The sequence below is a fragment of the Triticum aestivum genome, chromosome 3A (genome assembly GCF_018294505.1).
Source record: "Triticum aestivum cultivar Chinese Spring chromosome 3A, IWGSC CS RefSeq v2.1, whole genome shotgun sequence".
In the NCBI taxonomy this organism is placed as follows: Eukaryota; Viridiplantae; Streptophyta; class Magnoliopsida; order Poales; family Poaceae; genus Triticum; species Triticum aestivum.
The window spans coordinates 530,119,028-530,129,045 of NC_057800.1; positions in this window are offsets into that span (position 1 = coordinate 530,119,028).

Here is a 10,018-nt window from a genome sequence, read left to right on the forward strand (position 1 = left end):
CCAAGTCTTCCCAACAGTTCTACTTGCCACAAACACTAATTAAACACAAAAAACACAAAAAAACAGAGGCTAGATAAATTATTTATTACTAAACAGGATCAAAAAGCAAGGAATAAAAATAAAATTTTGTTGCCTCCCAACAAGCGGTATCGTTTAATGCCCCTAGCTAGGCATAAAAGCAAGGATAGATCTAGGTATTGCCATCTTTGGAAGGCAATCCATAAGTGGCTCTCATAATAGATTCATAAGGTAATTTAAGTTTCTTTCTAGTGAAGTGTTCCATGCCTTTCCTTAACGGAAATTGGAATCTAATATTCCCTTCCTTCATATCAATAATTGCACCAATCGTTCTAAGGAAAGGTCTACCAAGAATAATAGGACATGAAGGATTGCAATCTATGTCAAGAACAATAAAATCTACGGGCACATAATTCCTATTTTCAACAATAAGAACATCATTAATTCTTGCCATAGGTTTCTTAATGGTGGAATCCGCAAGGTGCAAGTTTAAAGAGCAATCATCAAAATCATGGAAACCTAACAAATCACACAAAGTCTTTGGAATCGTGGAAACACTAGCACACAAATCACACAAAGCATGGCATTCATGATCTTTAATTTTAATTTTAATAGTAGGTTCCCACTCATCATAAAGTTCTCTAGGGATAGAAACTTCCAACTCAAGTTTTTCTTCATAAGATTGCATCAAAGCATCAACGATATGTTTAGTAAAATCTGTATTTTGACTATAAGCATGAGGAGAATTTAGCACGGATTGCAACAAGGAAAGACAAATTATCAAAGAGCAATTATCATAATTAAATTTCTTGAAATGCAAAATAGTGGGTTCATTAATATTTAGAGTTTTGACTTCTTCAATCCCACTTTTAAAAAATTTAGCATCAAGATATAAAGACTCCTAATTTTTGGAACGTCGTCTAGGTAAAGGTGGATCATATTCAGTCCCATCATTATCAAGATTCATATTGCAAAACAAAGATTTAATAGGGGACACATCAATAACTTTTAGATCTTCATTTTTATTATCATGGAAACTAGAAGAACACGCTTTTATAAAGCAATCTTTCTTAGCACGCATCCTAGCGGTTCTTTCTTTGCACTCATCAATGGAAATTCTCATGGCTTTGAGAGACTCGTTGATATCATGCTTAGGTGGAATAGATATAAGTTTCAAAGAATCAACATCAAGAGAAATTCTATCAAAGTTCCTAGCCAACTCATCAATCTTTAGCAATTTTTCTTCAATCAAAGCATTGAAATTCTTTTGCGAAGTAATAAATTCTTTAGTATTAGTTTCAAAATCATAGGGAATCTTATTATAATTTCCATAAGAATGGTTGTAGGAATTACCATAATTATTAGGGGAATTACTAGGATACGGCCTAGGATTAAAGTTTCCTCTATACGCGTTGTTACCAAAATTATTCCTACCAACAAAATTCACATCCATAGATTCATTATTATTCTCAATAAAAGTAGACAAAGGCATCTCATTAGGATCAGAAGAAACACTTTTATTAGCAAATAATTTCATAAGTTCATCCATCTTTCCACTCAAAACATTAATTTCTTCTATCGCATGCACTTTCTTATTAGTAGATCTTTTAGTGTGCCATTGAGAATAATTAACCATAATATTATCTAGGAGTTTAGTAGCTTCTCCTAAAGTGAATTCCATAAAAGTGCCTCCCACGGCCGAATCTAAAAGATTTCTAGAAGCAAAATTCATTCCAGCATAATTTTTTTGTATAATCATCCATGAATTCAAACCATGCATAGGGCAATTACGTATCATTAATTTCATCCTCTCCCAAGCTTGTGCAACATGTTCGTGATCAAGTTGCTTAAAATTCATAATATCGTTTCTAAGAGAGATAATCTTAGCGGGAGTAAAATACTTAGAGATAAAAGCATCTTTGCACTTATTCCAAGAATCATTACTATTTTTAGGCAAAGACGAAAACCTAGCTTTAGCATGATCTCTAAGCTTTAACAATATCATTATCCACATCTTTCTTCTTTTGCATATCACATAAATCAACGAAGCTATTCAGATTGATAGCGGCATCTTCACTAGGAAGGCCGGCGAATTGATCTTTCATGACAAGATTCAACAAAGCAGCATTGATTTCACAAGATTCAGTATCAATAAGAGGAGCAATCGGAGTGCTAAGGAAATCATTGTTGTTGGTATTGGTAAAGTCACACAATTTAGTATTATCTTGAGCCATCATGACAAGCAAGCAATCCAACACACATGCAAACAATAAACGGGCAAAAAGAGGTGAATAGATAAAGAGAGGGCGAATAAAATGGAAAGGGTGAAGTGGGGGAGAGGAAAATGAGAGGCAAATGGCAAATATTGTAATGCGGGAGATAAGGGTTTGTGATGGGTACTTGGTATGTTGACTTTTGCGTAGACCTCCCCGGCAACGGCGCCAAAAATCATTCTTGCTACCTCTTGAGCACTTGCGTTGGTTTTCCCTTGAAGAGGAAAGGGTGATGCAGCAGAGTAGCGTAAGTATTTCCCTCAGTTTTTGAGAACCAAGGTATCAATCCAGTAGGAGGCCACGCACGAGTCCCTCACACCTACACAACCAAATAAATCCTCGCAACCAACGCGATAAGGGGTTGTCAATCCCTACACGGTCACTTACGAGAGTGAGATCTGATAGATATGATAAGATAATATTTTTGGTATTTTTATGATAAAGAGAAATAAAAGATGCAAAGTAAAATAAAAGGCAAAGGAAATAACTAAGTGTTGGAAGATTAATATGATGGAAGATAGACTCGGGGGCCATAGGTTTCACTAGAGGCTTCTCTCAAGATCATAAGTATTCATGGTGGGTAAACAAATTACTGTTGAGCAATTGACAGAATTGAGCATAGTTATGAGAATATCTAGGTATTATCATGTATATAGGCATCACGTCCGAGACAAGTAGACCGACTCCTGCCTGCATCTACTACTATTACTCCACACATCGACCGCTATCCAGCATGCATCTAGAGTATTAAGTTCATAAGAACAGAGTAACGCTTTAAGCAAGATGACATGATGTAGAGGGATAAAATCATGCAATATGATATAAACCCCATCTTGTTATCCTCGATAGCAACAATACAATGCGTGCCTTGCTGCTCCAACTGTCACTTGGAAAGGACACCGCAAGATTGAACCCAAAGCTAAGCACTTCTCCCATTGCAATAAAGATCAATCTAGGAGGCCAAACCAAACCGATAATTCGAATAGACTTGCAAAGATAACCAATCATACATAAAAGAATTCAAAGAAGATTCAAATATTGTTCATAGATAAACTTGATCATAAACCCACAATTCATCGGTCTCAACAAACACACCGCAAAAGAAGATTGCATCGAATAGATCTCCACAAGAGAGGGGGAGAACTTTTTATTGAGATCCAAAAAGAGAGAAGAAGCCATCTAGCTAATAACTATGGACCCGTAGGTCTGAGGTAAACTACTCACACTTCATCGGAGAGGCTATGGTGTTGATGTAGAAGCCCTCTGTGATCGATGCCCCCTCCGGCGGAGCTTCGGAACAGGCCCCAAGATGGGATCTCGTGGATACAGAAAGTTACGGCGGTGGAATTAGGGTTTTGGCTCCGTATCTGGTAGTTTGGGAGTACGTAGGTATATATAGGAGGAAGGAGTACGTCGGTGGAGCAACAGGGGGCCCACGAGGGTGTAGGGCGCACCTGTGGGGTGGGGGGTAGGCATGCCCCTACCTCGTGGCCTCCTGGTTGATGTCTTGACGTAGGGTCCAAGTCCTATGGATCATGTTCGTTCCGAGAATCACGTTCCCGAAGGTTTCATTCCGTTTGGACTCCATTTGATATTCTTTTTCTGCGAAACCCTAAAATAGGCAAAAAACAACAATTCTGGGCTGGGCCTCCGGTTAATAGGTTAGTCCCAAAAATAATATAAAACCGTATAATAAAGCCCAATAATGACCAAAACAAAATATAATATAGCATGGAACAATAAAAAATTATAGATACGTTGGAGACGTATCACTATGTTTAATGAAGATGATATTTTTTGTCTCCCAGGTTTTGATGAGCAAATTTATTATGATGATAGAATTCCTCCTATTTATGATGGTTATATTGATGAAAGTGGGTTTGGAAGAGTGTCGACTTTAGGAAGTAATGATCCCACTATTTTGCAGGGGATTGAATCTTATTATGACAATTATGGAAGTGGATTTGGAGAGGTCATGACTTTATTTAGTAATGATTCCACTATCTTGGAAGAGGTTTCAATTGATTATGACGAGAACAAAGTTGCTACTTATGATGATTATTGTGATTACACTTATGCTATAAAAAGTAGTGATAATTACATTTATAAAACTTGTCGTGATTATTATTATCCTTTTTCTGAACATTACTCCTTTAATGTGGAAACAATTTATAGTATTCGAGTTTCTTATGATACTCCCACTATTCCGAATGAGAAGAATTTTGCTTATGTGGAGAGTAACAAAATTTCTATGCTTTTAGATCATGAAAAGAATGCTTTATGTGATAGTTATATTGTTGAATTCATTCATGAAGCTACTGAAAATTATTATGAGGGAGGAATATATGCTTGTAGGAATTGCAATAATATCAAGTTTCCTCTCTATGTGCTTAAAGTTTTGAAGTTATGCTTGTTTTGAAGTTATGCTTATTTTTCCCATAAATTGTTTGATCACAAAATCCCTATGCATAGGAAGTGGGTTAGACTTAAATGTGCTAGTCATATTCTTCAAGGTGCTCTCTTTATGTTTCAATTCTTATCTTTTATGTGAGCATCATTGAAATCATCATGCCTAGCTAGGGGCGTTAAACGTTAGCGCTTGTTGGGAGGCAACCCAATTTTATTTTTGTACCTTGATTTTTGCTCCTATTTAATAATAATTAATTAATCTAGCCTCTGTTTATATGTGGTTTTATGCTTTTAGTTAGTGTCTGTGCCAAGTAGAACCTTTGGGAAGACTTGGGCAAAGTCTTTGCGATCCTGCTGTAAAAAACAGAAACTTTAGCGCTCACGAGATTTGCTGCCATTTTTTAATGGAGAGTGATATTTAGTTAATTATTTTTTTCAGATGATTAATAGATAAATTCCTCACGTCCAGAAATTTATTTTAGAATTTTTGGGGTTCCAGAAGTATTCGAAGCCTACAGATTACTACAGACTGTTTTGTTTTTGACAGATTCTGTTTTTCGTGTGTTGTTTGCTTATTTTGATGAATCTATGGCTAGTAATAGAGTTTATGAACCAGAGAAAAGTTGAAATATAGTAGGTTTAACACCAATATAAATAAAGAATGAGTCGATTACAGTACCTTGAAGTGGTGGTTTGTTTTCTTTTACTAACGGAGCTCACGAGTTTTCTGTTAAGTTTTGTGTTGTGAAAGATTCGATGGACTATGGAATAAGGAGTGGAAAGAGCCTAAGATTGGGATGCACAAGGAACCCCAAGGTAAAATCCAAGGACAACGAAAAGCCTAAGCTTGGCATCCCCTCTTTCGTCTTCGTCCATCGGTAACTTTACTTGGAGCTATATTTTTATTCGCCACATGATATGTGTTTTGCTTGGAGTGTCTTGTATGATTTGAGTCTTTGATTTTTAGTTTACCACAATCATCCTTGCTGTACATACCTTTTGGGAGAGACACACATGAATTGGAATTTATTAGAATACTCTATGTGCTTCACTTATATCTTTTGAGCTGGATAATTTTTGCTCTAGTGCTTCGCTTATATCTTTTAGAGCACGGTGGTGGTTCTATTTTATAGAAATAATTGATCTCTCATGCTTCACTTATATCATTTTGAGAGTCCTTTAGAACAGCATGGTAATTCACTTTGGTTATAAATTTTAAATGCTAAGAGAAGTTGGATGCTTGATAGATTGTTTTGAGATATAAAGGTGGTAATATTAGAGGTGTGCTAGTTGAGTAATTGTGAAATTGATGAATACTTGTGTTGAAGTTGGCAAGACCCGTAGCATGCACGTATGGTAAACATTATGTGACAAATTTCAAGCATGGGGTGTTCTTTGATTGCTTTCCTTATGAGTGGTGGTCGGGGGCGAGCGATGGTCTTTTCCTACCAATCTATCCCCCTAGGAGCATGCGCGTAGTGCTTGGTTTTGATGACTTGTAGATTTTTGCAATAAGTATGTGAGTTCTTTATGATTAATGTTGAGTCCATGGAATAGACGCACTGTCACCCTTCCATCATTGCTTGCCCCTTCGGTACCGTGCATTCCCTTTCTCACCTTGAGAGTTGGTGCAAACTTCGCCGGTGCATCCAAACCCCGTGATATGATACGCTCTATCACAAATAAGCCTCCTTATATCTTCCTCAAAACAGCCACCATACCTACCTATTAAGACATTTCCATAGCCATTCCAAGATATATTGCCATGCAACTTTCCACCGTTCCATTTATTATGACAGCATCATCATTGTCATATTGTTTTGCATGATCATGTAGTAGACATCGTATTCGTGGCAAGGCCACCATGCTTAATTTTTCATACATGTCACTCTTGATTCATCGCAATCCCGGTACACCGCCGGAGGCATTCACATAGAGTCATATTTTGTTCTAAGTATCGAGTTGTGATTCTTGAGTTGTAAGAAAATAAAAGTGTGATGATCATCATTAGAGCATTGTCCCATGTGAGGAAAGGATGATGGAGACTATGATTCGCCCACAAATCGGGATGAGACTCCGGACGAAAAAAAGAGGCCAAAAGAAAAAAAAAAGAGGGAAGAAGGCCCAAATAAAAAAAGAGAGAATGAGAGAAAAAGAGAGAAGGGACAATGTTACTATCCTTTTTCCACACTTGTGCTTCAAAGTAGCACCATGATCTTCATGATAGAGAGTCCCTTATTTTGTCATTCTCATATACTAGTGGAAATTTTTCATTATAGAACTCGGCTTGTATATCCCAATGATGGGCTACCTCAAATGCCCTAGGTCTCCGTGAGCAAGCGAGTTGGATGCACAACCACTTAGTTTCTTTGATGAGCTTTCATATATTTATAGCTCTAGTGCATCTGTTGCATGGCAATCCCTACTCCTTGCATTGACATCAATCGGTTGGCATCTCCACAACCCATTGATTAGCCGCGTCAATGTGAGATTTTCTCCTTTTTTGTCTTCTCACACAACCTCAATCATCATATTCTATTCCACCCATAGTGCGATGTCCATGGCTCGCGCTCATATATTGAGTAAAATTTGAAAGAGTTTGAAAAGGCTAAGTATGAAACAATTGCTTGGCTTGTCATCGGGGTTGTGCATGATGAGAGAATTTTGTGTGACGAAAATGAAGCATGGCCAAACTATATGACTTTGTAGGGATAAGTTTTCTTTGGCTATGGTATTTTGATAAGACATAATTGCTTGATTAGCATACTTGGAGTATTACTATTTTTATGTCAACAATAAACTTTTATCTTGAATCTTTCGGATCTGAACATTCATGCCACAATAGAGAAAAATACATTGAAGAATATTCTAGAAAGCATTCCACATAAAAAAAATCTGTTTTTATCATTTACCTACTCGAGGACGAGCAAGAATTAAGCTTGGGGATGCTTGATACATCTCCAATGTATCTATAATTTTTTATTGTTCCATGCTATTATATTACTCGTTTTGGATGTCTTTGGGCTTTATTATACACTTTTATATCATTTTTTGGGACTAACCTACTAACCGGTGGCCCAGCCAAAAATGTCGTTTTATTGCATATTTCAGTGTTTCAAAGAAAAGGAATATCAAATGGAGTCCAAACGGAATGAAACCTTTGGGAGAATTATTTTTGGAACGGAAGCAACCCAGGAGACTTGGAGTAGACGTCAAGGAAGCTTCGAGGAATCCACGAGGCAGGGAGGCGCGCTCTACCCCTGGGAGCGCCCCCACCCTCATGGGCCCCTCGTGGCTCCCCTGACCGACTTCTTTCGTCTATATATGTCCATATACCCAAAAAAACATCAAGGAGCAAAATAGATTGGGAGTTCCGCCGCGAGAAGCCTCCGTAGCCACCGAAAACCAATCTAGACCAGTTCCGGCACCCTGCCGAAGGGGGGGAATCCCTCTCTGGTGGCCATCTTCATCATGCCGGCGCTCTCCATGATGAGGAGGGAGTAGTTCACCCTCGGGCCTGAGGGTATGTACTAGTAGCTATGTGTTTGATCTCTCTCTCTCTCTCTCTCTCTCTCTCTCTCTCGTGTTCTTGAGTCGACACGATCTTGATGTATCGCGAGCTTTGTTATTATAGTTGGATCTTATTATGTTTCTCCCCCTCTACTCTCTTGTGATGAATTGAGTTTTCACTTTGAAGTTATCTTATCGGATTGAGTCTTTAAGGATTTGAGGACACTTGATGTATGTCTTGCATGTGCTTATCTGTGGTGACAATGGGATATCACATGATCCACTTGATGTATGTTTTGGTGATCAAGTTGCGAGTTCCGTGACCTCGTGAACTTATGCATAGGGGTTGGCACACGTGTTCATCTTGACTCTCCGGTAAAAACTTTGGGGCACTCTTTGAAGTACTTTGTGTTGGTTGAATAGATGAATCTGAGATTGTTTGATGCATATCGTATAATCAGACCCAGGGGTACTTGAGGTGACATTGGAATATCTAGGTGACATTAGGGTTTTGGTTGATTTGTGTCTTAAGGTGTTATTCTAGTACGAACTCTTGAATAGATCGATCTGAAAGAATAACTTTGAGGTGGTTTCATACCCCACAATAATCTCTTCGTTTGTTCTGCGCTATTAGTGACTTTGGAGTGACTCTTTGTTGCATGTTGAGGGATAGTTATATGATCCAATTATGTTATTATTGTTGAGAGAACTTGCACTAGTGAAAGTATGAACGCTAGGCCTTGTTTCCTAGCATTGCAATACCGTTTGTGCTCACTTTTATCATTAGTTACCTTGCTGTTTTTATATTTTCAGATTACAAAAACCTATATCTACCATCCATATTGCACTTGTATCACCATCTCTTCGCCGAACTAGTGCACCTATAAAATTACCATTGTATTGGGTGTGTTGGGGACACAAGAGACTCTTTGTTATTTGGTTGCAGGGTTGCTTGAGAGAGACCATCTTCATCCTATGCCTCCCATAGATTGATAGACCTTAGGTCATCCACTTGAGGGAAATTTGCTACTGTCCTACAAACCTCTGCACTTGGAGGCCCAACAACGTCTACAAGAAGAAGGTTGCATAGTAGACATCAGCACCGACCTCCACGTAATCGGCCTAGTTGCGGGCGCTCTGCTTGCGACTCAAAGCATCGGTGCACATCTGCATTACAGCGGCGGCGCAAATCGGCGATACGCTGCTCCTCTGCCAGGCGGTCGCGCTCCAACAACTCCTCATACTCTGCATTTCCATCTAAAGACCGATAGAATCCCTCCTCCCTCCGTCTGCCTTTCGGTGAAAAACCGAACACTAGTTCCGGCGGTGACCGCATCTAGCATTGCCTATCGCGGACGGGCGGGGGCATGGCAGACGTGGCGAGCGACCTCGGGCTGATGGGGGCTTATGAGGATAGGGCGAGTTGGGTAATGGTGCCACCGGAGAAGCCCGGGAAACAGTAATTATACGCGGAAGGTAGGCAAACCAGCGTGTGGCGGTAAACGCGACGGTCATGGTGGTCATCGGAATTCAATGCATAAGCAGGCATGGCTTAGTGCGCCAGCTTGCTGTGGAAAACTAGAAAAACTAAAATTATGACTGTTGCATCCCGTCCCATCAGTGGTGCGTCCCGCGCGTCCGTGCTGGGTCTCACGCCGGCATGACGGTCAAACGAGTGCACTCAAATCATCCAGATGAGGTACTCCCTCCTTGTCAAAAATGATTCCACCACTCATCATCTACCTTGGTTGGTGAGATTTTTGAATTAAGCCCTACAAACCGGAAAGGAGCTAGTACGTGCGTGATCC